The sequence below is a fragment of the Artemia sp. Qi Xiang Cuo genome, chromosome 14 (genome assembly GCF_049724085.1).
Source record: "Artemia sp. Qi Xiang Cuo chromosome 14, ASM4972408v1, whole genome shotgun sequence".
In the NCBI taxonomy this organism is placed as follows: Eukaryota; Metazoa; Arthropoda; class Branchiopoda; order Anostraca; family Artemiidae; genus Artemia; species Artemia sp. Qi Xiang Cuo.
This window is the reverse complement of record NC_142807.1, coordinates 11,603,196-11,630,014: the sequence shown is the minus strand read 5'-3', so window position 1 is coordinate 11,630,014 and position 26,819 is coordinate 11,603,196. Positions and strand designations below refer to the sequence as shown.

Sequence of the window (26,819 nt, the reverse complement as noted above, 5' to 3'; positions counted from 1 at the left end):
GATAATTATTTCTTTTTGCGAGAATTTTGGTTGTAAAATAATGGTGGGAAGGGGGTTAGGGTAAAAAGAATATATTTTGCGTTTTCCATTGATTATAATGATGTTTGTATGGTTGGGGGGGGGGTTGGGGTAAAGGAATATATTTACGTTTTAGCTGAATATACTGGAGGATGTCCAAGGAAAATTCGCTTGAAAATAAAAATGCACTTACATTGGTAATTGCGGCTGTCAATGCTTCTAAAGAGTTAAATTTATCCATTGTTGTTTACACTGTGTCAAAATACTTTCTGATAATTTAATCACATTGCATGCCCGTTATATATGAAATCTCCAAGGGCGAATTGTTATGTAACGGGGAAACTATATGTAACCAGCCCTCTGATTGGCTGAGAAGGAGGATGTATCCGACTCGCTGATTGGCTGAGAAGGAAACACGTGATCTAACTGTTTCCGGGGAACTCATAACATTTGCCTCGAGCAACAACAACAAATACCATTTCTGGACACCATGACATTCACGATCGATTACGCAATCAAGTTCTCGGAAATTCACTTCCCCCCCGAGTGCTATATCAATAACCATGGTCCCGTTAGAATTCAATTCGCATGTGCAACCTTCGTTCAAGATTTATTACAAATAGAAACATCAAATAAATCGACCTTGGAAAAAGAGGTCATTGACACCATTAACCACGTGTTCTCTCTAATGACTCTATGCCCATATATGGTGTGCTGTCACGAGTTATTATGGCCATATATGGTGTGGGCGTCGGAATTTTTAAAAAAAGTGTCTGGATCGGGATTCGAAGGGGTATTGTGGGCGTCGCGCTGGTACCCCCCATTCTACTCACTAGAACATCTGATTTTCTGTACAGTGAGGCCCCACCAAAGTTTGTAAAACTAATCCTTCCAGAGAAATCTTATATGTTAATAATGGGGAAATAGTAGACTATAACTCTTAAACCTTGCCCTCAACGTTTTTTTTGTTTGGGGGGGGGGGTCATCTACAAAAATATAATTACTGGAACTTTTAATATATGCTGAACAAAAGGGTCTCAAAATTTTGATTTGACATGTTTGGGGAAATAAAAGGCGGGGGGGGGGGAGGGATTTCACCTTCCAATCACTTGTGATTCTTATTATAACTTTCAATTTCCAATTAAGCCGCTTTCGAATTTTCAACGACAACCCTTTCTACACGATGTGCCTTGGTCAGAAGTAAAAAATAAAGTGTAACCTTATCGCTTTTTCATTCATTAAATAAAAAAACAAGTTTTTTCTACTTGAAGTAAGAAACAACATTATTTCTTAAAACAATCAAAAATTATTCCATATATTAGGGGAGTTGCCTTTTCCTCATTACCCCTCTCTTCACGCTAAAATTTTTTCAAGAACTTTTAAAAAAGTTTTTATTCAATTACACGACCCTTGTGTTTCAAGAATCGTTCTTAAAAAAATAGACACAGGGTCAAATATTAGCGTAGAGAGGGAGGGATTGAGGAGGGAGTAGCCCCCGTCATATACGGAATAATTTCTGTACGTTTTAAGTTTTAATGTCGCTCCTTACTAGTCCATCCCTGCTGTGAATCCTTCCCAGAAATTTCTTGGCTTACGATTCTGCCTGAAAACTATTCCTTACCATACTTTTATTTGAAGTAAGACTTGCAGTCATTTAGTTTCTGATCTTTCTTAAGGTCATTGGGGAATATCCATGTTTGGAAAATACCCCCCCCTGGAAATTTTATCCCCCAGAAATCTCCCATGGAGAATTTCTCCTGGTAATAATTCCCCCATGGAAATTTCTCCCGTGGAAATCCCCCCCCCCAAAAAAGAGATCCCAAAAGAATTCCAACTCCGCTGAAAACTTCCCACTGAGATTTCCCTCAAAGTGTCTCCACATGTACAATGGGATCAACAACGAGAAAAAAGACAAATAACACACATTCTGTATACAAATTCTGATAAATTCTCCCCATGTAAAATTTCCTCTGATAAGTTCACCCCCAAAAACTTGCATCCCAATGGGAAATTCTCCCAATAGAAAATCCATCCCCAGAAGATCTCCCACCTCCCTTGGAAAATGTCGGTATACTTCCCTATAATAAATACTATATGTAAACAATGGGCAAATTTCATAATTTGTGACCCTTCCTCTGGTGGTTCTGGAGTGTCATGCCATCTCCAGACATATCTATTGATATACTATCCCAAAATTTTGAGTTTCTCCATGTTTAAGTTAGGTTAGGTTAGCTTACCAGGAGTATTTTTTTCCGTAAAGGGCAAATTATGTTCTGGCCTTGGGAAGGCATAGGGGTTTTTGAGCCGTACTCATGTTAATTTCTGCTCGTTTTGAGTTTGACTCAGTTATTTATTGTTATTTCTATTCATTTTTCATTTGTTTATCGATGCTGATTTGTGGTAGTTTCACGCTTGGTAGATTATTTTATTTTATTTTTGCTCATTTTTGGTTTAATGGAGTTCTTTACTTTTTTTTGAAAAACTTATTTTATGGGAAATTTTTTTTTAATTAATTTCTGTTCGTTTTATATTGACATAATTTTTTCAAGGAAAATGAAAATAATACTTTAAATCTTTTCGTTTGTTTTGAGACTTTTTTTTAATGCCTGCTATTTGTATGCAGGAGAAAATTTTTTAATGCCTGCTATTTGTATGCATGAGAAAACCTGCATACAAATAGCAGGCATTAAAAAAAAGTCTTAAAACAAACGAAAAGATTTAAAGTATTATTTTCATTTTCCTTGAAAAAATTATGTCAATATAAAACGAACAGAAATTAATTAAAAAAAAAAAATCCCATAAAACAAGTTTTTAAAAAAAAAGTAAAGAACTTCATTAAACCAAAAATGAGCAAAAATAAAATAAAATAATCTACCAAGCGTGAAACTACCACAAATCAGCATCGATAAACAAATGAAAAATGAAGAGAAATAACAATAAATAACTGAGTCAAACTCAAAACGAGCAGAAATTAACATGAGTACGGCTCAAAACCCCTATGCCTTCCCAAGGCCAGAACATAATTTGCCCTTTACGGAAAAAAATACTCCTGATAAGCTAACCTAACTTAAACATGGAGAGACTCAAAATTTTGGGATAGTATATCAATAGATATGTCTGGAGATGGCATGACCCTCCAGAGCCACCAGAGGAAGGGCCACAAATTATGAAATTTTCCCATTGTTTACATATAGTATTTGTTATAGGGAAGTATACCGACATTTTCTAAGGGAGGTGGGAGATTTTCTGGGGATGGATTTTCTATTGGGAGAATCTCTCATTGGGATGCAAGTTTCTGGGGGTGAACTTATCAGGGGAAATTTTACATGGGGAGAATTTTATCAGAAGTTGTATACAGAATGTGTGTTATTTGTCTTTTTTCTCGTTGTTGATCCCATTGTACATGTGGAGACACTTTGAGGGAAATCTCAGTGGGAAGTTTTCAGCGGAGTTGGAATTCTTTTGGGATCTCTTTTTTGGGTGGGGGGATTTCCACGGGAGAAATTTCCATGGGGGAATTATTACCAGGAGAAATTCTCCATGGGAGATTTCTGGGGGATAAAATTTCCAGGAGGGGGGGGGGGTATTTTCCAAACATGGATATTCCCCAATGACCTTAAGAAGGATCAGAAACTAAATGACTGCAAGTCTTTCTTCAAATAAAAGTATGGTAAGGAATAGTTTTCAGGCAGAATCGTAAGCCAAGAAATTTCTGGGAAGGATTCACAGCAGGGATGGAATAGTAAGGAGCGACATTAAAACTTAAAACGTACAGAAATTATTCCGTATATGACGGGGGCTACTCCCTCCTCAATCCCTCCCTCTCTACGCTAATATTTGACCCTTTGTCTATTTTTTTTAAGAACGATTCTTGAAACACAAGGGTCGTGTAATTGAATCAAAACTTTTTTTAAAATTCCTTGAAAAGATTTTAGCGTGAAGAGAGGGGTAATGAGGAAAAGGCAACTCCCCTAATATGTGGAATAATTTTTGATTGTTTCAAGTTTTAATGTTGTTTCTTACTTCAAGTAGAAAAAACTTGTTTTTTTATTTAATGAATGAAAAAGCGATAAGGTTGCAATTTAATTTTTTACTTCCGAACAAGGCACATCCTGTAGAAAGGGTTGTCGTTGAAACTTCGAAAGCGGCTCAATTGGAAATTGAAAGTTCTAATAAGAATCACAAGTGATTGGAAGGTGAAATCCCTCCCCCCCCCCCGCCTTTTATTTCCCCAAACATGTCCAATCAAAATTTTGAGACCCTTTTGTTCAGCATATATTAAAAGTTCCAGTAATTATATTTTTGTGGATGACCCCCCCCCACCCCAAACAAAAAAAATGTTGAGGGCAAGGGTTAAGAGTTATAGTCTATTAGTTCCCCATTATTAACATATAAGATTTCTATGGAAGGGTTAGTTTTACAAACTTTGGAGGGGACTCACTGTACAGAAAATCAGATGTTCTAGTGCTATTTTTAAGAGTCAGAAGTGGTCAGAGGCAAACCAGGCCCCCCTCCACCTACGTCTTCTTTTCTCTAGATGCATCCAACATAAATTTTGAGATAGTAATTTTGTTAAAAATGGTCAAAAAAACATATAACAATGCCCTCAGCGTTTACACAACCCCTAAGAGTCCTGGAACCAGGGTTATAAGTTATGCCCCAGAGGCATATAAAGTTTTATGGAATGGTTCATCGTATAAACTTCAGATAGGGCTCATGTGATTGAAGTTTAGTGCCCATTATAAGAGTCAAAAGAGATTTGAGGGCAACTCCCCCCCCGCGCCTATCAGTTCCGGAAACCAGCATCCAATCATACATTGTTGACATGCATTTTGTTCAGCATTGTTCAAAGGTCCAGTAATTATGCCTTTGGGGATGTCACCCCCCTGATTGAAGGGCAACCCAGCTTACCTATTGCTCCGCAACGTTGCTTGACTCCTGGATGTACCTTATGATATGCGCAAGAAATACTCTGATTGGCGAAAGGCTACCAAAAGAAGTGAAAATGCTGACCCTCATACCTGTCAAGTGGAACTCTCGTAGGAAGATGAGCCTTAATCTCCCACAATTAGTTTTTTACTGTTTAAATGTTTTTATGACTTTTGTGCTTTCCACTAGTTCATTCTGTATGTATGTACTAAATGAATCTTTTTCGTTTTCATTATATTCGATGTTAACTGATCACTTTGAAAAAGGTTTACAAGTCGTAAAAAACTAGTTTCTGAGATTTCAAGATGGACATATTATAGGCAAAATATGGACATAATTTGTCTGAAAAGGACAGATTTTTGGACTCTCAAGGGACATATTCATCGACCAAAAAGTTGGCAACCCTGATCAGCAATGCTTTAGTAACGGTTGATGGTATTAAGCTTTAAATTGAAGGTTAATTAATTAAGTTGAAGCTTTCAAGGAAAATTTTATGCAGATTTCAAACTAAATCAAAACGAATTATGAGTATGGAGATTGTCATAAGGGTGACAAAGCAATATATCAACAGCAGCTTACATTATTAAATTAGAACTTTCAGAGTAAGTTGTGGCAGATTTTGAACTAGCCAGAAAGCACTATATGTATACTTTTAACACTTCTCTACGGTTACTGTAACTAATGTCGCTAAGGGGTATTAAGGTGAAACTTTTAGTGAACGTTAAGAGGTTTCAATTAAATGGAAAAACTATGTGCAAGCATTTTTATGTGTTAAGATACAGTTTCTGCCATAAATTGGATTTTATTTCATATATTATGTTGTTTATCTTATCACAAAAAAAACAAATGAATGCACATCGTCAGTTTAATTTACATATACTGATATTTATTCCTTAAAGTATAAAAATTTTTGGATTATCAAAGTTAAAACAGCGAAAAACAATAAATTAATGCGGAGTTAACAATAAAAGTATCTGAATGGGGTGGAAATAAATCATAAGGATAGAAACTGGAACTTTAAAGCAGCGAGTAAGAGTGAAGCTTTGAATAGACTTGGGCGGAGGATAAATGTGCGCAGTTATGAAGGATACACGCAGATTGGTGTTGCAGTGAGCTGCCAATATTACTAGCGTAGCAATTATGTTCTGTACTAGCGTTGTACTAACAACAGTACTAAACCTATGTTCCCAGTAATTCTTTATTCAAATGAAACAGTGCAAACACAACTCGCTATATAGAGAAAGCTCCATTTGGTTTCACAGCAGCTGTAAGCCCATTCAACTGGATTTTTTTTAATTCCATTTTAATAGGTGTACCCGATCAACATTTCAGGGAATGTAGAAACATTATTACGAGAGAATTTGAAATTTAATGAAAGTCAGTTCTTAGCTACAAGTTTGTCAAATAATCCTTGGAGGTGTCCTTCCGACTGATCATTTGTTTGCCTGTTTATTTTACTTTTTTATACGCTTGTTTCATTTTTTCTTGTCCAGCACATGATGTACACACAAAGCAAAGGGGGAATCTAATGATGTTTATATTTGAATCTGAAAAGGGGTACATTTTCTGAGATTTATATTTAGATTGAGAAATATTTAAAAAAAATTGATTCTCTTTTAATTTTTAAATTAAGAAAGGTTTATATTATAGATTTAGAAAGTAGGGATAAGTTTACGTATTTAAGATGTAAGTATTCGTCAAATGGTTAGTTTGGAAAGCAACTGAAGCTAAGTCTTGCTAAAGGAAAGTCCTGCGCCTATGCTGTGACTGCTAGCCAACTGGTGAACATACAGAACCTGAAGATGCATAAGCAGATATTTCAGGTAAAGATTGCATCGGCTACGCAATATGGATCTGAAGTTTGGGGATACATAGCTGGTTAAAGGATGGAGGAGATTCAGCTTCAGTGTTTTAAGAGAGTTTTAGGTCTACATTTTTCAACGAATAGTTTAGTATTGAGAGGAGATCTAGGTTTATTTTCTTTAAAATGTGATAGACCTGTGGGGATGATAAGACTATGGGAGAAAATCCTGAGTATGCCAAGAGTAAGGACAACAAAAGCAGCATATTTAGAAGCTCTGAGGATCCCATAGAGTGATACGTGGCCACCTCAAATAAAGAAGATATTGGATGATTGTGAATTTTCAGAGGTATGGAATGGTGGACTAGGGATTGGGTTAAAGAAAGGAGAAGTTGCAAGTAGGGTCAGGGAGAGATTAAGGGACCATTAGATTCAGGTGTGGCAAGCGCGAGTGAATGAGACCCGATCACTGGAGTTGTTTACAAAGGCTAAGGAGCAGTGGGGAGAGGAATTGTATTTTAAGGCGGGGCTTCAAAAAACGCAGCTAAAGTTTATTATTTGTGTTAGGTCAGAGGGGTTACCACTAGGTGAAAAAAGGAAGTATCTGAGAGGTGCTAGGCAAGCTTCTGATCCTTACCTCTGTCCCATGTGTGGGAAAGAGGAAGATTTGGTTCATTTTATGGGGAAGTGTAGTGAATTAATAGATTTAACAAAAGAATTGTTTTTGGTTGAGGTTTGGGAGAGATGAGATAATAAATTTATTAGCAAAGAAAGATATGGGAAGTATAAAGAGACTCGGTAGGCTCCTGACGATGGGTAGAAAACATAGAGAAAAGTTTTTTGAAGATTAGGGATAACGGTGATAGTCGACTAGCCTAGATTATAGTTTTGTGCCAATTTAAGTTTGTATGAAAGTGTCTTTGTTTTTGTGACCACGGCCCTTTGGGCTTTTGTGTTAATAAATTCTATTCTATTCTATACCAACATAATTAAATAATAAATGTTCAAAATCACTAACATTCTCGTGTAAAAAGCTGTCATTAGCTTCCATTGGGTCAAAATTTAAAAAGTTTATTGTCAATGTAAAACTTACATTCAAAAAGTTTACATTGTAAGCTGAGGGAAATTTCAATAAAATAAGTAAAAACCCTCAAAAATGGCTGCAGATAAAGTTGATAAGTTCTTTGCCATTTTCAAAATACCCACTAAAAAGTTAAGCACCGACTTTGAACAAAAAGAAAAATTAATCTTTTTGTGTGGGTAACTCAAATGTCTTTTATTTTATTTTCTTTGTTTCTTCTTTGATGCTACTGGGGAAATAGACCATAAAAGGTGAATTTTGCATAGGCTTATTTGACAGGAAGTTGTAATATTTATTGCCTTTTGTTATAAAAAAATATTTAATAATAAGTCAAATAAAATCTTATTTTTGGAAAAATCTGCATCCTAACATAAAAGATAACGAATGACGTCATACAAGGTAGAACTATAAATTACATCTTATTTAAACTTTAATAATCATATTTAAAACCATGTGACGTCATTTCAAATGACGTCATACACTACTTATAAAGGGTCTGCGAACAGTCAAAACTTCATTTGTAAGAAAGCACTTATAATATCCAAATCAAATGAAAGTAATAGAGATGAATCGGGAGAAGCTTGAGAGTTTGAGCAAGATAAATGGAGGAAAAGATAGAAAACACCATCAGAAACCAAGAGATCGTTCAACCCCCAGCATAAGTGTTGAAGTAAATGATTTTTGGCTAAAAGACAAAGCAATTGAGATGAGCCAGTATAATTTTGAAATTTTAAAGAACAAAAATAGAGGTAAATTTAGAAGGAACCATCAGAAACCGACACTTCATATACACTTAAGAAAGTATATAAATAGAGAAATAGAGACAAAGAAAGACAAAGAAATAGAGATGAATCGGAAGAAGCTTGACACTTTAAAGCAGGGACAACTTGACATATTAAATTCAGATTTATCTTGTAGTATTTGCAGAAAAGTATTCAGGAGGCCAATTAGACTGCCATGCATGCATACATTTTGCAATACTTGTATCCTTCAATGGGAACAGAACCAAAAGGGTTGCCCGTGTTGCAAGGTCAAATATAAAACAGTGTCCCGTAAAGATACTCTTCTAGAAAGCTTTATCGGAAAACTAATTGAATCTGCTTATACTGATGATGAAAAAAATAAAAAAGACATTCCTTTACTGCTAGATTATACAAACCAAACTTCAATTCCAAATGAATTTCGTTCAACCGCCAGCACAAGTGTTGAAGCAAGTGATTCTTGGACAAAAGACAAAGAAATAGAGATGCTTCAGAAGAATATTGACATTTTCAAAAAGGGACAACTTGATATATTAAATTCAGATCTGTCTTGCAGCATTTGTCATGATGTATTCATTAAGCCGGTTAAACTGCCATGTATGCATACATTCTGCAAAACTTGCATCCTTCAATGGGAAGAGAGCCAAAAGAATTGCCCGTTTTGCAGGGCCAAGTATGAAACATTTTTTCCTGATGATGCTCTTCTAGCAAGCTGTATTGATAAACTTATTGCATCCACTTATACTGATAATGATAAAAAACAAAGATATGACACCGTCATTTCACGTACTGACATGAAAAAGCACCTTGGAACAACAGACTCACCACCCATAATTCTATCGTTTCCTGGAATTCAGGATACCTACCAACGGTTTCATTCGCTTTTAAACAGACAGTTTTTACTTATCAACACTATACTATCAATAGAACGAATGCTGAATATAATTGAGAGTCGGACCGAATTGGCCATGGGGCAAAGAACCGTTATTCAGGAGGCAATAGACATAACATTGCAGAGAGTATGGGACTTGGAGAGCGCTTGGACGAGAAATGTTTTGGTCGAAAAAATTCTGGAACTAATACAAACACGGACTGAATTGGCTGTTGGACAAGGAATAATTATTAAGGATGCAATAGTGACAATTTTGGAGACCGTTTATTGAGGCTTTAAAGAAGGTAAAGAGAGGTAAAGTTAGAATAGTTTTAAATATATTATTGGCAGCAAAAATTAAGTAAGGAAGACTCAAATTACGGTTGATCATCAACAGAAGACTTTGCCAAAGAAAGAAATCCCTTTATGAATACAGCAATTTTTTAAAAATGATGCATACAGAACATTAAATTAAATATCGTTTCATCCTACCACCGGCTTAAGTGTTGAAGCAAGTCATTTTTGGCGAAAAGACAAAGAAAAAGAGACGAATATGAAGAAGATTGATACTTTAAAGAAGAGACAACTTGATCATGACCTAAACTATACTATACTACACTATAGTATATATGACCTACACCTATACTGATCATGAATAAAAACAAAATGATATCCTTTTACCACTAGATGATACAGACCAAACTTCAAGCCAAAATCGATTTCATCAAACCACCAGCATAAGTGTTGAAGCAAATGATTTTTGGACAAAAGACAAAGAAATAGAGATCTTTCAGAAGAAGGTTGTGATTTTAAAGAAGGGAGAACTTGACATGTTAAATTCAGATCTGTCTTGTAGCATTTGCAAGGACTAATTCAGTTAAACATTCCCCAAAAATTGTATACTTCAATGAGAACATAGCCAAAAGGATTGACAGTTTCGCAGGACCAAGTATAGAACAAATTTCATCTGAAGATACTTTTCTAGCAAGTGTAGCGATGAAGATTTTTTTGCTATAAAGAAATTATTAGCTATAAAAGAAAAGGACTGGGCTTAATTGTGGTCATAATTATTGACCGAGTCGAAGGTAATATTATGCTCAAAAGCTGTGAACTTACACCTTATAAATCCTCCGATAGCGCCGCTTATAGCGCTAAAGATTGTGCCATCGAGCCCTGCGCCACAGCAATGGGGAGTGAAGTAAATTTATAACCGCGCCACCCTCAATTATTGAGGGAAAATAAAATATGTAGCCATATAAATGTGACTTCCTTTCTTCGAGCTATCTGGAGATCAGATTCCCTGGGAACATATTACCCTTCCCATCAATTAATGACGTCCCGTCATTAGTACTTGCTTGCCTTTGGGCTTTTAAAATATTCGCAATTTATTAACTATTTCTTCTACATAATTATTTTATATTTATGTTATGGCTTAATCAGGAGTGCTAAAAATTTTCTCTATTACTTTTCTTATTTTATTCTACGTCCCTATCTAAAATTCACCTACCGGACTAAGACTATTCATGGTTCTAGGCTAGCTACTATACTAAAGATTTTTTCTTCTACATCTAACACTGATTACTTTTACATTTCCAACAAGGTTGGGGCTATTCTACCTTCACATTTTTTTTGAATTCACTTTTTACAAGGTTTTTTTTTATTTTGCTGTTTATATGGCACATTACTTTCTACCTATGCTACATTAAATGAATAGCTCAACAACGCTACAAATAAATCTATCTGGACATCTAACATTACATACAAGAAGGATTTAAAACACACAATATAGGGTTTACTATATTCACTGGTAAAATTAAAACACTTTCACTGGAGATGTTTGCTACGCAACGTTATTGATAGGATATTGGGATTTTTGAGTTATCGAAGTTATTAAGAAGTAACATATGTAAATTTACATCTATTTCATCACCTTCGAGTCTATTTAGCGTACTCAATCCTTCTGTTGTAAATTATTTTCCTTTACTCTTTTCGTCTTGGCAAAATTTTTGAAGTACTTACGCTATGGTTTCTTCATGAAACAGTTCAAGCACGATTGTGTTCCCACGACAAGCTTTCTCTAATTGTCAACTGGGAAATGATGCTTCCAACTACAGGTGTGGGAATATGCTATCACAGTTCATTCTCACCTGCTTTTTGACAGTTCATAGGGTGCCTTGTCATTAAGGAGTCGAACACTGGGAGTGCATTTATTTTATTCTCACCATATCATTTTTGGGATATTTTTAGGCACATAGAGAGTGTATTTTCGCATAAAATTGTTCATTTGTGTCTCTTATAAAATTGTTAGCTCGTGGCTTGCGTCTATTAACCTTTGCGGTAATTCCTAGGTTAATCACGGGGGAATTGAAGTTTGGGTTTGGAACAGGTCGACATCAAACTATAGTGACTCCTTCAAAATATTGTCTTTAACTTGTGAGAGGGGTATATTGTCACTGAGGGGTTGGTCAATGGGGTTAATTTTGGTTTCCAGGTCCATTGTTCAGAAATTATCTCGTAACATTTATGGGATAACAGAGATATGATTTTTCCACACAGAGGGGATAGGATGGATTTCGAGTGATGGTCGAAAGGGATTTGACGCGTAAGTCTGTGACACATAAATAGTTTTTGGGGTCATCAAATATGATGACTATACGGTCATATGGTATATGGGTCCATAATGATGATCAAAGGCGACATTTATGTACTTATATCTTGTACTGGTCGATGGGGTTCTCCGAATTTATGTGATTCTATAGTTCGCTAAGGCACTGGATACTGAGATTCAAACAAAATTTTACCTTGTACGTAATATAGTTTGTGGTTGAAGAAACAATGATCAAAGGTAACTGTTGTTTTCGTAGACGAAGATGGGATGAAAATTGCCTGGAATGTATGGTAAGTACTCTTCGTTGGTTGAGGTAAGATGAAAATAGATGCTACTAAGTTGTATCTGCACTGGGCAACTCATTGTAATGATCGATATCCAATATGTCAATCCACTTCCTGTAATAAAAATAACGAGGCAGAATCACACGTTCTTTAATGTACTCACAGTACAAATAAGTCACGTATCGATTGGGTACATGAATTTTACGCTATGATACATAGTTAAGTAAATACACTAATATTAGTACACAAAACGAAATTTTTATCGTGTTGGTTATAATAAAACGACATAATTCCCATTGGTAAATTTAATACATAGAAGTCTCTTCTAAGTTGTTATAGCCTAACGACGTTATAAACTATTAATTCTTGAACTTTAAGTGTGGTCTCTTATTATACTTTCTAATATACACTACTACATACACTTTATTTTAACTTCTTTCAACACTTAGTTAATTTTACATTAGATTTAAAATAATCATTTAAACAGAGTTTATGCTACATGGTTAATTTTGAGGTCTAATTTTACAACATATTTCATGCCTGCATTCTTCACGCACGCCCGTGCTGTTTAAGAAACGCATGTTGCAGCGTCATAACCGCACGGTTTTACGTAAACGATACTACAATGAGGGAACAAGACATAACAAGGACGAGTGGAGACCTCTATACCCACTCGTTTTCTAATGCCTTCCCTTTTTCTTGGCTTAGACGTTCTCAGAGGGTTCCGGGTTTAACCTTTGCATTTCAGCTGTTTCCCCGTGTTCTTCTCTTGGTTTTCGCTTTCTTAGTCTCAGAATTTTTCCGTAATTACAAGTCAATAGGGTTCTTACGGTCAAGGAAGTCGCGAATACGAAACCTACGGCCAATAGTATGTTCCACCAGAAATTGGTCGATTCTTTGAGTTCATTCGTGTTTCTTTCTAGTCTTGTTACTTGTTGAAACAAGGTCTCGAAAGGTTTGGGGTCCAATTTCATAAAGATCTTGATCTCCATGCGTCATGGCTAGCTAGCAATGAATTTTCATGCTTGGATATTACTCCATGTTTTACAATATCTTGGACCACTGCGTGAACAACGAGGATTATGAAGATATTCTTAAGCATCATCTTATTTTTTGTTTCTTGAATTAATTTATCATTAATTTTACCCATTTTTTGCAAAATTCATTTGTTTACTGCTTTGTTATTATTTATATATATTTTTTTTCAAAGGCACTTTAATTTTTACCTAGGTTATTTCTTATCATGTAAACATTTTGTGGTCTTGGACTAAAAAAACTGATTTGTAGGCGTAAAACAGAATAAATATTTTATGATTAGATGGGTTAGGAGAGTAAAGTTAGGACTTCCTAGCTTTATTCTGGTCGTGATATACCTCTATGACTGGTTGAGATATAACTTTAAAGCGTAGCTAATAATCGCTAGACGATTTAATTTTACATTATTTTTCTCGAGTAAGAAACACATGAATAAGCAAGCGTGCAGCCCGTAATTACACTGGTATCCTATTTTATGTGTAGGCCTAAAATAATTATAATCTGCACTAAGACAAAATATTTCATATAATTAGACGCTTCTGTACTGATAATATCTTGTTTTTGATAATATCTATCTTGGTTAGGACATGGGTCGATTTTTCATAGAAAATCCGAGGGCAAGCACGCCCACAACAAATTAAAAGCTGCATGGGCTTTGAGTTCCTCCCCAGGCTTCCCACAGAACGTGGTCCAACACCATTTGTCGTTCTCAGTCGACCACGAGCTTCCTACTTTGGGCCTTTCTCTCTGATCACCAATGTTTTGACATCACTCGTATTATTTTTTTTCATTAATATTGACTTGGTTAACTTTACTTGCACACTGTTAAATTTATTATAGTGTTAAATTTATTATATTTGAAATTTGTCTTTACATTAATTAGGGATATTTTCATCTGTCAGGTTTTTTAACCGTTCTGCCTGACTGTGTCGTTATTTTCTCCTCTGTTTCTTGCGGTTTTTCTTTTCGGTTTTTCTAGCGAAATAAGGTCGAACTGTTTGTATTGTTTTTTAAAAAATTCTTGCCCTTTTAATTTCGTTTGTTTTGCGTGTGCGGCTGCTGAAGTCGGTCTTGATTTCCCTATTTCTTTAACTACTATCTCGTCTGATTCGCTTTCAGACTATTTGGAACTGGAGTCAAACGAATCTAGATGAGAAAATTTAGATGTGGTATTTTTTGGGGTGTCACCCGCCATTCCATCGTAAATTTCTGCTCCTCTAGAAATCAAGGGTTTATTCCCTAAGCCCTCATTTTGATTCTTCAAATCTGGGGACTTGAAAGATTCTTAAGAGCTTTTGGAGGAATCAAGAGTTTTTGCGGGGTTCCTCCGCTGTTTGAATGCCATGTCCTCCTGCTATTAAATTTTGTGGTAATACAGGTATTATTAAAGTTTGATTTCTTTTTGTCTCCGCAGTCACGATTCTACACAGTATTTCTTCATCAAGATCATAGTAAAAATTATCTATCTCTTTTCTAAGAGTTTTGAATTTATCCGGTAACGCATCGTCATTCACAAAATATTTAATATGCGCTGAACACATATCGTCCTTTTTTTGCTTTCTTTTTATATTTTCTAATGATAAGAGACAATAGTTAATCTTATTTTCTTTTACCGTGTGTTTTTTCTTACATCCACGTTTGCTCTTAGCATTGATAGCGTTAGCTTCATTTTCCTCAGTTTCCGACGGAATATTTTCTGGGCATCTACTCAAAAAGTCGCAAGCTGCGTTTTGTTTACCTTTTAAATGTTCAAATTCGTAATCTAGGTCTTGGATTTTTATAATCCATCTAGCTAGAATGCCCGTGGGGTTTTTAATGTGCGCAGGTACTGCAAGCTTTTATGGTCTGATCGTAGTATAAATTTTCTACCAATTAAATAGTATCTAAATTTGTCCAAGTCGTGGATTATAGACAATATTTCTATTTTTGCGGCGGAATAACTACTCTCGCCTTTTGATAAGATTCTACTCAAGTAGCATATAACTTTTTCTATTTTTTTTATCAGAAGATCCTTGGAAAGGATCGGGGTTTCCTATGTGAATTATTTGCGAAAGAATAGCCCCAATGCCTTTTGAACTAGCATCGGTTGTGACCACAAATTCTCCGTTTTCGAAATCAGGAAGTGATAATATTGGTTCAGAAGTGAGCGCCTTTTTGAGACGGTCTAGGGAAGTTTGAGTTTCCTGGGACCAGGTAACATTTTGGGAGTTCCCTTTAGTTAATTCCGTGAGGGGTTTTGCAATTTGGGCGTAATGCGCACGAATTTTCTAAAGTAGCCAGTAAGACCTAAAATTTCTCTTAATTCTTTCATAGTTCTGAGGGGTTTGAGGTTTTCAACACATTTTATTTTATCAGGGTCTAGGGATATCTCTCCTTGCGTTACTACTACCCCTAAAAATTTAATTTTAGGTTTAAATAAATTTACTTTTTCGGGCCGGCATTTTAAATTGCCCTGTCTGAATTTCTCGAACACGTTAGCTATCGTTGCTAAGTGTTGTTCAGCATTTGGCCCCATGTATATGACGTTGTCGAAGAAATTAATTATATTCTTTAATCCTCTGAACTGGTGCAGGAGGGGTCTACAGGGCGTGCGTGAGCTTGTTTTAAGTCCAAAAGGTACCCTTAAGTATTCATATGAACCACATTCATATGCTGAAAATTCAGTCTTATGGACTTCTTTTTTGGCTATTTTCACTTGGTGGTGGCCTTAGGTAAGGTTCAAAGAAGTAAAAATTTTGTTTTTGCTTGAAATAGAGTCAAGAATTTCATCTATTCTTGGTAGAAGAAATTTATCGCTAACTACTTGTTTGTTGAGGGCTCTATAGTCTACTACAAGTCTAAGATCACTATTCCTTTTTTGGTACTAAGATCAATGGTGCACTATACGAACTTATACTTGGGCGTATAACTTCATTTTTTTCTAATTCATGAATTTTATTTTTTAACCATTCTTTCTGCTTATATGGGAAGCGATATGGCTGTTTCGCTAATGTATTACCAGTCATTAAAATTTAGTGTTAAAAAAATGGTATCAGCCCGATGTCATCTTCAGATGCAGAAAATACATCTTTAAAATTCCATAATAATTCAAATAATTTTTTCTTAAGTTCCATGTCCGTAATATGATCCATATTAAATTTTTTTAAAAATTGCGATTTAGCTAGAGGGTACCTTTTATTTGAGGTTTTAATGCCGTTAACTAGGTTTCTTTTAGAATTTTTCCATGTATTTAAATCATTCTCTGATAAAACTTGAATTTGAACTAAACACGTCCCCTTTTTTATTGTGATTGTATCATTTTCGTGGTTATTAGTTACCCAAATAAAACCTTCTCCTTTGTCATAACATATAATCTGTTCCTCGCATAGCAGATTTTCGGGAATTTCAGATGGGGTCGCAAACCATATTTCAGATTTGCTAACCACTGGCTCAATCATCTGTGATATTTGAATTTTTTGCATCGTTTTGGGAGGGACTTTTGTTCTCCTAATCGCGAATCCATAATATTGCTCTTTATTTTCATTATTTATTAGATTCATACTGGCGCTATGCTGCGCCATTGCGGCATCTTGTGGCGTCAGGTTGGGTTTTACTATGTTTTTCCATAATTCCGCTATTTTCTTGATTTCGTTTGACCTGTACTGTCGCATATCTCCTATTTCTATTTTTGCGGATTCAATACTTTCATTATTTGAATTTACTTTATCTCTGAAATGTCTCTCAGAATAATTGAACAAATTTATAACTATACCATGTCCTTTTTGCGAGACATAAGGTTCAAAATATTGCGACATTATACCGTCAGAAACTGTGTTTACTGTTATGTTGTCTTTGTAACCTCTGATACGATTTACGATTTCTTAAGGTCGAAATTTCTTCCCCTATCTTAGCCGGGTAGACAAGCCTCTCGTTTGCTACGTCTGATAGTACTTTATTGAACCTTAAAAAAATTTTCACCTATAATTGCTTCGTACGGGAAGTTATCGTATATTATCAAATTTGTCTGGAAGATCCTATTGTCCCTTTTTACGTTTAGGCAAATTGAACCCCTTGCATCCAGTTTATGCCCTGTCACACTAGCTAAATTGGGATTATTAGGGTTTCTCTGTCGCCTAATATGCAGTGGCAACATATTAAATATGCATGAGCTTATAATATTAACTGTAGCTCCGCTGTCAACTAAGGCCTTAAAGTAAACGTTTTCTACACAAAAATCATTAAATACAGGTAACTTGTTATTATTATTACTACAAGACGGCACTATCATTTTTTTGGACCTATTAAATATTCCAGGCACCCTCTGGGTCCAATTTATATTTCTGAGGGGCCTGAAACGTTTCCCTGAGGATTTATTTCATGTGTCGATGCCTGTAATAGATATTCAGACGCATGAGTTTCCGCAGGCATATCTAATTGATTTACGTCTGTCTGCCTTCGCCATGTATTATTATGGTAACGTGGATGTCCTGTGTCAGTGCCGCTTGCTGGCGCTGACTGCCAATGCCGTCGGCTTGCAAAATTTTCATTTCTCATTGGCAAATTTTCGTGATTTTTATATAGCATTCTTGCATTATATTTGCTTCGGTGAGTATTTGGGTTTTCAAATCGGTAATTAATTTGTTTGTTGGGGGGGGGAGGTTATACAAGTGTGGTTTTTGCCAGTTATAAAGTACTGACTCACGCAATTCTCCCTTCCTATATTCTATTTCACGACTGGTGCAAAAATTTGTTCTTGCGGAAAAATGGTTCCAATAATTTGGAATATTACACATAGTGACTCTTGGTATGCGATTGGGGACATAACGGCACTCTCTCAGGATATGCCCAACACGATTACAAATATGGCACCTTATTATTGTAGGGTTATTTTCGTAATTGGATTGTTTGACAGGCTGAAAACATGCTGTTTTCTGCCTAGCGGATTCTTGCGTTTTGTTTCTTTGTGGTACTGGGGAGTTATCCTTTGAAAAGAAATCGGGAGACGCCTGGTCGCTCTTGAAGTTTATGTTCACATTTGAATCGACTAAGGCTATTTATTTTTGCTTTACTGTGATTTGCGACCATCGTGTCGACTTAGATCAATCGCTCTACCTCCTGAACTGCGAGATCCAACGTCTGAATATTTTTGGATATTACCACTCTATATAGTTTTGGGGGCAGCCCTCGCAAAATGGTATTGATTATGACTTTTTTATACAGCTACCCCGAACCAATTCCGTATTTGGCTGTACTAAAATGCGTATGTTATCAAAATATTCTCTTATATTTTGCGAATTGTCAAAGCTCACCGTTCCGTGTTATGATTTATTTATTGAACTGATTTCCATAAATCTATCTTTAAATGCTCTTAAGAGTTTGTTCACCGTATTTATTGGCAAGTTGGCATTATTGCCTATGGTATGTTCAATCTGTTTTAGAAAGGTTAAGGCCTGGTCTTTTAATCGTAGTAGGAGCATGTCGACTAACGCTTCTAGCTCTGTTTTTGTTAGTTTTACAAACTGGGCCAGTTGGATATTGAATTCGTCAATATCTGATTGACCATTATACTCCGGAATAGACTTCGCTATTTCTATGTTTTTCGCTATTTCTATGAACTTTTGCGCCATTAATTTTTCTTCTAAATCTTCTGCCATTTTTTGTTTGTTTAAATATTTCAAAATCAATTATTTATTTGGCTTACATTGTTGTGGAGGAGGATAATGTCCTTTGAGAGATACTGTAGAGGGTATCCTGACGTAGCTTAGTAGTTCTAGGCTTATTTACTTCACTTGTGTGTCGATATCCCCCCAACAATTGAATTCAAGTAAAGAAGTTTTATGGCGTAATTACTTTGTAAATTTTCCTCCAATTTCCGACCGTGCCATTTGTAGTGATGAATATTTATTGGTGGCTATAAAGACTGTGGCTATAAGGAAATTATTAGCTATAAAAGAAAGGGACTGGGCTTAATTGTGGTCATAAATATTGACCGCGTCGAAGGTATTATTATGCTCAAAGGTCGTGAACTTACACCTTATAAGTCCTCCGATAGCGCCGCTTATGGCGCTAAAGATTGTGCCATCGAGCCCTGCGCCACAACAATGGGGAGTGAAGTTAATTTATAACCGCGCCAACCTCAATTATGGAGGGAAAATAAAATGTGTAGCCATATAAATATGACTTCCTTTCTTCGAGCTATATGGAGATCAGATTCCCTGGGAACGTCCTTGGAGATTTGTGAACTAATTACCTGTTATTAGACTAGAGGCAGACATATGAAATGAAATAAACACAGGTAAAAAGCAATGGATTTATTGAGACTTACATATTTAGGTGAACAGCAGTGAGTCACTTCAAATGACACAATGGTGACTGAGATACAACATGAAAAAATTGCCAAGCTTGAGTGGCGAAATAATTCTATCTGAATGCTCCTGATTCTCAAATACGAATCTCTCTCAAAAAGCACTTTTAACCCCACTATCAAACGTACTTCTTTTGTCCTGCGCTGTAAGGACTGGCCCACCATTGGCTCAAGTGGCCCAAGAATGCGAACCCTTCGTCCAATAGATTGTTTTAAATATTTCTGATGATTCAAACGTTCACATGGTTCTTATCATTTAAACTTCCTTAGAAATATTGTGCGAAGCACCTTTTTTATTGCCCATTCTCTTAGCAAAATCCAAAGCTTGGATAGCGCCGTTCTTTGTCTGAGGCTAACTATAGTTTTTTTCTCTTTGCTGATTAAGGTCTTTTCATTTTTGAAACTAGATTTAATTTAATTATAGGAAGTCAGAATTATCTTTAGAAAGAAGGAACTTTATTTTGGTATTTTAAATACATCGCATTTTACTCACGGTACACAAGCTATATTGCAAAACTCTGACTTAAACTGACGATAAAAAAATAGACATACTTGCCAAGTTATGTACCGAAATATAAATGCAGCTTCTTTTACAATCATGTGAATTTGCACAGACACATGGCTTGAATGGAATAAAATCTGGAAGGCAGGATCGAAAGCAAAGAAACTTATTTCATATCTCTCTCTTACTCTCTCTACTGGCAAGTTTCATTCTTTCTTCCTATCTTTAAAAAGGGTGACAAGTCAGAATGTAAGAACTACCGTGGAATCACTCTGACTGACACTGCGGCAAAGTTTTTGGCCATTCTTCTCCTCAAAATTAGAGATGAAATTAGCCTGAAATTAGAGATGGGGAAATAAAAAACTGGCTTCCTAACCGTGGGCTACTGGAAAGTTTTTATACTTAGGTTGTTGCTTAGGCAGGGCCACAGATATGGTTTACCCTTGATCCTCATCTTCATCGATTTCAGTGCAGCTTTCAATTCAGTTGTGCGATAAGTTCTCTGGCGCATCCTAGAAGAGGATGGAATGCCCTCACATTTTGTAGTGCTTTTGAAAGTATATTATGAGGGTATGCAGATGAAGGTATGGGCTTCTAATAGAAATTCTTAAAATTTTGGTGTAGACTCACGAGTAAAACAAGGCACTCCTTAATCCTTTTCAATTATGCAATTCACTAGATTATTGAAAGAGTTGTCACCACAAACAAAGGTCTTCAGGTCACTGACTTAGACTATCCTGATGATATTCCCTTTCTGAGGATGACCCACTGAAATCCCAAATGATGATGAACATATTTGTATACTCTTCTGCAATTGGATGGATTAAAAATTCACCCAAAAATGACCAAAGTAATTTATTATAATTACCAGAGTCCCCCTTCTATATCCCTAGACGATAACAGCATTGAGCATCTAAGAAAACTTGTCTGTCTCGGATTCCTAATGGAGACAATTTTGAAGCGGAACACACGAATTAGCCACATAACTTTATCGGACACTTCTCTTTTTTCATTTTAAGAAATTCAAAACTTTTGTGACCTTTAGAAATGAATATCAGTATACATTAATCTGTCAATACACATTGATTGATCCTTTTTAGTACATTTGGTTATTAGGTTTATTTTTTGTTGATGCTATACATACTAAAACGCTAGAAATAAAATATATAGATATCAGCTTAAAATTGAAGTTTAATTACACTGTTTCCAAAAAGGTTCCGAGAAAATGTGGTATCATAGTACTTCCAATAAAAGTAATTCAAATCTCTAGGAATATCCTTAAAACACATTTGAATAAACTCAAATCCTTTGTTTCCAAAGAAAAGTTTTGACACCAGAAAAATACACGAGACATGCTGAAAACATACCAGAAATCTGAGTTAATTCTAAAGAGCATACATGCCAGTTTTTGTTATTTCCTGAAATGATAGATTTCCCCAAAATTTAGAAAAAATATCCATTTTTTCTAAGAGAGAGAGAGAGAGAGAGAGAGAGAGAGAGAGAGAGAGAGAGAGAGAGAGAGAGAGAGAGAGAGAGAGAGAGAGAGAGAGAGAGAGAGAGAGAGAGAGAGAGAGAGAGAGAGAGAGAGAGAGAGAGAGAGAGAGAGAGAGAGAGAGAGAGAGAGAGAGAGAGAGAGAGAGAGAGAGAGAGAGAGAGAGAGAGAGAGAGAGAGAGAGAGAGAGAGAGAGAGAGAGAGAGAGAGAGAGAGAGAGAGAGAGAGAGAGAGAGAGAGAGAGAGAGAGAGAGAGAGATAGAAAGAGAGAAATTAAGAGAGATTGAGAGAGATTGAGTGAGATTGAGAGAGGTTGATTATATTTAAGGGCTTGGCGTAATGAGATGAAACTTGGCTATCTGTTAATGGAGAATGTTAAATTGTTTTCTTTCGGTTATTATTGTGTTTAAACTTTAAATAAAATGAAAACTTTAATGTAGAGCCAAGATGTGTTTGTTTACTTTTAGTGGCAAAAGTTTTTCAAAGCTTTTATGTTCTCGCCAACTTTCATTACCCATGTAGTTGAATTTGTCCTATACAAAAGTACTTTTTTTTATTAATTTTTGATACTCAGTCATTTATTAATAGACTTATGAATCTGCTAGTAGTATTTATGTGCGAGAGAGAGAGAAAGATTAAGAGAGATTAAGAGAGATTGAGTGAGATTGAGAGAGGTTGATTATATTTAAGGGCTTGGCGTAATGAGATGAAACTTGGCTATCTGTTTATGGAGAATATTAAATCGGTTTCTTTCGGTTATTATTGTGTTTAAACTTTAAATAAAATGAAAACTTTAATTTAGAGCCAAGATGTGTTTGTTGACTTTTAGTGGCAAAAGTTTTTCAAAGCTTTTATGTTCTCGCCTACATTCATTGCCCGTGTAGCTGAATTTGTCCTATACAAAAGTACTTTTTTGTTAATTTTTTATACTCAGTCATCTATTAATAGACTCATGTATCTGCTAGTAGTATCTATGTGCGAGAGAGAGAGAGATTAAGAGAGATTAAGAGAGATTGAGTGAGATTGAGAGAGGTTGATTATATTGAAGGGCTTGGCGTAATGAGATGAAACTTGGCTATCTGTTAATGGAGAATGTTAAATTGTTTTCTTTCGGTTATTATTGTGTTTAAACTTTAAATAAAATGAAAACTTTAATTTAGAGCCAAGATGTGTTTGTTGACTTTTAGTGGCAAAAGTTTTTCAAAGCTTTTATGTTCTCGCCTACTTTCATTACCCGTGTAGTTGAATTTGTCCTATACAAAAGTACTTTTTTGTTAATTATTCACACTCAGTCATCTATTAATACACTAATGTATCTGCTAGTAGTATCTATGTGCGAGAGAGAGAGAAAGATTAAGAGAGATTAAGAGAGATTGAGTGAGATTGAGAGAGGTTGATTATATTTAAGGGCTTGGCGTAATGAGATGAAACTTGGCTATCTGTTAATGGAGAATGTTAAATTGTTTTCTTTCGGTTATTATTGTGTTTAAACTTTAAATAAAACACGAAAACTTTAATGTAGAGCCAAGATGTGTTTGTTTACTTTTAGTGGTGAAAGTTTTTCAAAGCTTTTATGTTCTCGCCTACATTCATTGCCCGTGTAGTTGAATTTGTCCTATACAAAAGTACTTTTTTGTTAATTATTTATACTCAGTCATCTATTAATAGACTCATGTATCTGCTAGTAGTATCTATGTGCGAGAGAGAGAGAGAGATTAAGAGAGATTAAGAGAGATTGAGTGAGATTGAGAGAGGTTGATTATATTTAAGGGCTTGGCGTAATGAGATGAAACTTGGCTATCTGTTTATGGAGAATATTAAATCGGTTTCTTTCGGTTATTATTGTGTTTATACTTTAATTAAAATGAAAACTTTAATGTAGAGCCAAGATGTGTTTGTATACTTTTAGTGGCAAGAGTTTTTCAAAGCTTTTATGTTCTCGCCTACTTTCATGACCCATGTAGTAGAATTTGTCCTATACAAAAGTACTTTTTTTTTAATTTTTGATACTCAGTCATCTATTATTAAACTTATGTATCTGCTAGTAGTATCTATGTGCGAGAGAGAGAGAGATTAAGAGAGATTAAGAGAGATTGAGTGAGATTGAGAGAGGTTGATTATATTGAAGGGCTTGGCGTAATGAGATGAAACTTGGCTATCTGTTAATGGAGAATGTTAAATTGTTTTCTTTCGGTTATTATTGTGTTTAAACTTTAAATAAAATGAAAACTTTAATTTAGAGCCAAGATGTGTTTGTTGACTTTTAGTGGCAAAAGTTTTTCAAAGCTTTTATGTTCTCGCCTACATTCATTGCCCGTGTAGTTGAATTTGTCCTATACAAAAGTACTTTTTTGTTAATTTTTTATACTCAGTCATCTATTAATAGACTCATGTATCTGCTAGTAGTATCTATGTGCGAGAGAGAGAGAGATTAAGAGAGATTAAGAGAGATTGAGTGAGATTGAGAGAGGTTGATTATATTTAAGGGCTTGGCGTAATGAGATGAAACTTGGCTATCTGTTAATGGAGAATGTTAAATTGTTTTCTTTCGGTTATTATTGTGTTTAAACTTTAAATAAAACACGAAAACTTTAATGTAGAGCCAAGATGTGTTTGTATACTTTTAGTGGCAAGAGTTTTTCAAAGCTTTTATGTTCTCGCCTACTTTCATTACCCATGTAGCTGAATTTGTCCTATAAAAAAGTACTTTTTTGTTAATTTTTGACGCTCAGTCATCTATTAGCACACTTATGTATCTGTTTGTAGTATCTATGTGCAAAAATTCCTTTTCCTACATCTGTGACTTTTTTTTTAATAAGTATTTTAAACATTTGAATCGTTAGTCTATTCTAAAAATAATGGAAATATAACAAAGTAATGCATAAAATATTTTTATTGAAATAACGACATGTAGAATATTAACATAAAAATGTTACATACATTATTATGCATTATTAATATCATTGAGTAACTTTGGACATTTTGAATCTGTTCCATAAAATAATTCATCATTTTCTCTCCTGGCACTAGAGTTATTCTCTTCTCTTAGTTCATAACCAGTAGAATAATTACTATCCAATTTCGAGAATATATTTAAGGGCTTGGCGTAATGAGATGAAACTTGGCTATCTGTTTATGGAGAATATTAAATCGGTTTCTTTCGGTTATTATTGTGTTTAAACTTTAAATAAAACGAAAACTTTAATGTAGAGCCAAGATGTGTTTGTTTATTTTTAGTGGCAAAAGTTTTTCAAAGCTTTTATGTTCTCGCCTACTTTCATTACCCGTTTAGTTTAATTTGTCCTATACGAAAGTACTTTTTTATTAATTTTTAATAATCAGTGATCTATCAATAGATTCCATGTTATTTTTTTCTATGTTTTTCTTCTTCTCTTTCATTCATTTTCCTTTTATCTTGTCTCCCTTGTATTTTTTCATCACTTGATAAGGGAGTGTAAAAGTCAGGTTTTTTCAAAAGGGAGTAATCGGAAGAATTTTTATCTCTGAGGTCTAATGTATTTATTTGTTTAATCTAGATATAAGACATATTCTAGATATAAAATAGATGGCCCTGGTTTTCGCTTTTTTCTATTATGTGAATTTACAAATCTGTAAAAGTATGATGAATTTCAGATGGTTATCTTCATTCATGAAGAAAAAAATATTAATAATAAAAAACACATACTCTAGCTCGAAACAAACTTACAAACGTTTAACTGTATGTAGCAATTCTCCGTGACAATATTAATTTCGCAAAGTCTTAATGATTAGAAAATCAAAGCTTCCACAGGTTTTTTTTTCCTTTTCTGTGTCTTTATCTTATTTTCACCTTTTATCATGAAAAATCAGCTTATCATATTTTTTCCGTGAAAATTTCAAATATTTAAACAGAAAAAAAACAAAGTAGAATAATTAGCTGTTATTATCTTTGTTTTCGGAATCCCCTTAGTTGAAACTTTCGTTCTTTCAGATATTCTTATCTGCTTGCTACAGAATATCCTCCAACTAGTCAAAGACTCTTTTGAATGTAGGATTAAAAAAAAACAATCAGTTCCATATGTTCTTTGTGGAAACCCTGACAATTTTTCTCCCCTGTCCCCGCTGAACTAAGGAGTTCCCCTGAAAGCTCAAATGAATCCAAATCAAACCTGCCTTATCAAATACATATTAGAAATTATTATCTCCATTTACTTTACCTTTATCCTCATTTTCAGGAAAGTCTTTCAAATATATTTAGATTCAAAAAGCTGATTTTATCTCTATCTCAATCTCCAAGCAATTAACGTCTTTTTTCTTTTCTAGGTTGAAAATGAGAGAGCTGAGTAGTAAATTTCCATCATAATTCTCTGTAGGTCTGTATACTTTTGCCGTCTTTTTGTGTTATGGCGTTCATTTTTACATAGAAAGTCGTTGCAACAGACATGGCATCTTTTAATTGTAAAGTTAAAAAAAATCAAGGGTTCTCAACCTCAAGTTCATTTAATTTTGAGTACAACTTTGTTTATACTCTTTTATCTCCCCTTTTCATATGTTAAAAGAAATCAAACCCTTAACGTTTTTGAATTTATTGTCTTTTCTGCTCATCCCCTGCTAAACGAATTTACTGCTCATCTAAGCTCTTTTGTTTTTTCTCTCGCCTCTCATCCTCAGTCAAGGAACCGCTTCCTGAGTCAAGAAACAAAAATAAGGAAGAATTAAAGACATTTTATTTTTGTCTTATTTCAATAAAAATTGAAAATCTTGTTTAAATAAAACTTTATTATTTTGCATTCTTACAGCTTATTATAAAGTTACAACTTGCTTTTCCTAAAGTCAGGAATTATTTAAGGAACCCTGATAAAAAATTGAGTCAATTGGAAAGTTGGTCTTGCTCAAAATCATAGTCCTGGAATGGTTTTTTCTATCATAGGCAGCGCGCTAGCGCTGCCTAAGTAAAGAACGATGTGGGCACAATGTGTTTTTTTTTTGGGGGGGGGAGGGGGGTTCTCCATACCCGGACACTTCGTATCGAAGGAGTTGTCGTAGAAACTTCGAAAATGGCTCATTCGATTGGAAATTGGAGTGGCCAGTGCCCTATTCAATAGTCGAAAGTGA

General features: G+C 34.9%; 1 long non-coding RNA gene across 1 annotated transcript in view; it reads left to right on the top strand.

Annotated features, from left to right (window-relative positions):
• Positions 1-26,494, top strand: part of LOC148944128 (uncharacterized) — a 60,172-nt gene extending 33,678 nt beyond the window's left edge. Inside the window, exon 2 of the long non-coding RNA XR_016142830.1 lies at positions 26,028-26,494. This is a non-coding gene — a long non-coding RNA (uncharacterized LOC148944128). The remainder of the gene's footprint in view (positions 1-26,027) is intronic.
• The last annotated feature ends 325 nt before the right edge of the window (positions 26,495-26,819 follow it).